The following is a 3288-nucleotide window of genomic DNA, read 5'->3' as shown; positions in this document are numbered from 1 at the left end:
CAGACCATGATCTAGGTACCTAGAGGCCGGGCCAGAGCATCCTCGCGGCCCTCGTGGCCGAGGAGATAAAAATCAGTAATTAGCCGGGACCATTATGGCGGCCGTTTGAAAAATTAGCGGGTCGGGGGTAACCGGCCCTCTGGGCATAATCCTGCCGCGGTACGGTGTACGAGGAGCGCGCATCCAGCCTGTCTGATTTATACGGGTTTGCTATTAATTAGCCAGCCCCTTTCCCCTCGGTCCACCACCCTTTAGCCCCAAGTCCCTATGCAACCCCTTCCCGCATCTACCCTCGTACAACTGCACCCTGTGTGTTTACCGGACTCCGTATACTTACGTGTTTGCATCGCCAAATAATTCAGGCGGCTGGTCAAGCTGGCTGCTAGCAGTCAAACATTCCAGCCCCTATTTCTCTCCCTTGCCAAACCCCTGTACCTATAAACGGCCTCTGATCAAGGTTCTCGAATTATTGAAACAGTCATCGATCAATGCCCGTTGGAATTGTCGATTTTCGAGAATTCACGCGTGGTTATTTCCTACGTCATGGCGGCCATTTTAAACCCAAAAGAATTCGAAACGTTTTGGGTTCCTGATTTCGAAATTCCGATTACATATAGTTACATCGACGCCGGAGCGTCGGGTCTCGCAATTAAATTAAATGCCTCGAATTAATTGTTCAAAACAGTTAAATTAGTTTGGTCCGTTCGTACCGATTTTTGCGGGCGATTCGCTCCTATGGAATTCGCATGTTGCCCACGGATTCGCATCTGCGTGCGTGTGTAGCTGGACTACGCAGGCATCCGGGAATTCGCGGATGCACTCGACAAAAGCATTGAAACATATGTGGAATGTTATGCAGCGTTCCTGGTTTTACCGAGGATGATATGAGAGTGAGAGAAATATTTATTTACCAACTAATGCATACCCGTGAATTCTTTTGAAAATACAAGAAACCCTGTCTCTATGACCCAAATAATGTTACGTGACAGTTTATATTTTTATTTGACATTTTTTCCAAAGAAAATACACTGAACGGGAAATTCACATAGAAACTTTTGACTTTTCCTGATAGGGGATGATCCTCGGTCACTTGGGGCATGAAGCTTGCAAGTAACGTTACAGGCTAGACATGGTTACCCTGGCATTCGACCGCAAGCTCTCAACCTCGTTGCAAGCCTGCTTCCACATACTCCCTTCCACAAATCCTGGATCCACCCCCTCCCCTAAAACTCCATCCCACCCCCCACCCCCCATGGAGACCGATCGTACCTAGACATTCAAGACATAACAGACTGAGATATGCATCATTAGGTTACCTAGGAAGCTGGTATGGACCGATCAGTATCTCTATAGTAATCTGTTGGAATGAGAAACGGGTCCTCTCGAGTCAGCATTTCGACATACCTCACAACCCTCTGCCAGTCCACGGAGTTAACATGTACAAACCATATATATGTATATGAGATCACTTCCGAGCAGTGCTAGACTGCTCAATGGAGATGCAATAACCAGTGATCAGCATGGGAGGAAAATTGACAGAGGGTTGAATTAAGGTCTAGTTCCATGCCTAATAGAACTTTCATATAAACCGACATAAAGAAAAATGATAGTAAAGGGTAAAATTTGGTTTTGGAGGAAGTTTGGAGGAAGATTTTGAAAAAAAAAAATAGAAAATAGGGGGTTGTTCTAGAGAGATGTCAGTTCAAGCGATATGAGTGGGCATTCAGCCGACATTCCCAACACCGAAATTGCATACCTTCCTAGCAGCGTTCAGTACATACGGGGTGAAACAAACGAATAGGGTAGCTCTGGCCAAACGCCACGCTGGGGGCGGAAGCGTAATCGCTCTGGCACTCCAGCATCCCGTTCCTCTTTCACCCGTATATCCTATGTGTATCCCCTGAACACCCCTTGGTTACTACCATCAACCCCCTTCCCTACGAACTCCGCTATTTATTGCCCACACTCGGCCGGTTCACAACATAAATATGTTACACCTATGACCACACCAAATCCGCTACCATTCCCCTGAATTCTTCGGTTGTTTTGCAAAAAATTCTATACAATGTTTTCATTTGGCTACTTCGCAATTTTGATCCCTCTATTATTATCGTTGATTATTTTTCTTTTTTTTTTTTTTACGAATCATAATAAGGTAGTCTAAGGGCGTAAGGTACGTTTGATTCCTTTAATGCGAAACTTGGGAATTCACCCTTGTGATAGAGGAGCTTTTGACACCCTACTTATGAAGGGCCACTCCTAATAAAGTTACACGGATCGAGGGCTTGTGAGAGGGCACGCTTGTAAGGGCTGCCTGCTAGCACGGAGGAACTAGGGACTAGGCATTTGGTGAGGAGGGCTGTAGTAGGTAGGGAGCTTTGCAAGATAAAAGAAGGACCAACTGTTGAATATCGGCCACCCCCGTGATAAGTGGCGGTGGGGTAGTACGCCCGCTCTATCGGCCAAGCGTAAACCACGAAAAAAACCTTTTCTACCTTTTTTCTCTCTTATTGCCACGTGGCACAAAAAATTCATCAAACCCAAACCAATCGTCCGTTTAATACCTGATCTTTAATTTTATTCACAATACCATTTTGCACTTACGTACTAAGGGTACTTACAGGATGTCGCTGCTGAGATTCACGTAGATCGTTCCTCTTGGCACTTCTTCACCCTACGGGATCTTCGCTTTTTCAAATACCTTTCGATTAAGATTTCTCCTCTTCTCGTTAAGAAGCTTTACAATTCTACGATCACAATTTAACGTATCTAAGTACTCTCACGGAATTCATCCCCTAATTCCCTATAGTCTTCACGATGCTCACGCGTGTCGCTTCAATCTACGGTTCTCACGATGACTCTTCCTGATGAGATATCAGAAGGCGGTTTCCATACTGGAATCTTTGAGTGGACTTTCGCAAGTTCCCTCTCTACCTGCCACCCCCCTATTATCCCTGCCTATCGCCAAGCTTGCAACACCCTTCTGTCTCGCTCAGTTTCTCGTACGAAAGTAGAGAATGCTCCGCAATACACGTGCAGCCCGGTCGCGTGGCACGTGGTGTTTGGCGGGTGGCCCGGCTTGCGAACTGCGGAGACGAGCTTGCAAGCTTACGCGAAAGCGTATTGGTCATAGGGCGGGATCTGCGCACGCTTCTAGGCGTGTTCGAAGCTTGCAGGGCGGAATAAGCTTGCGGTGATGATAGGATGCCACGAGGCAGGAGGGCACGTCTCTTGGGGGTGGCTACCTACCTTCGCAGGAAGTTCTGTAGGGTCAGACTTCCTCCCACA

The 3288-nt window shown here is 46.8% G+C and overlaps 1 protein-coding gene across 1 annotated transcript in view; it reads right to left on the bottom strand.

The window, feature by feature from the left end:
• Positions 1 to 3073, bottom strand: part of LOC107266576 (LIM domain only protein 3) — a 51805-nt gene extending 48732 nt beyond the window's left edge. Inside the window, exon 1 of the mRNA XM_015737188.2 lies at positions 2622 to 3073. The gene's annotated coding sequence lies outside the window, so the exon portion shown is untranslated. The remainder of the gene's footprint in view (positions 1 to 2621) is intronic.
• Positions 3074 to 3288: the final 215 nt, after the last annotated feature.

The sequence above is a fragment of the Cephus cinctus genome, unplaced genomic scaffold (assembly GCF_000341935.2).
Source record: "Cephus cinctus unplaced genomic scaffold, Ccin1 Ccin1_scaffold0330, whole genome shotgun sequence".
NCBI lineage: Eukaryota > Metazoa > Arthropoda > Insecta > Hymenoptera > Cephidae > Cephus > Cephus cinctus.
The sequence above is the reverse complement of the archived record's forward strand: the minus strand, read 5'-3'. Positions and strand labels throughout refer to the sequence as shown.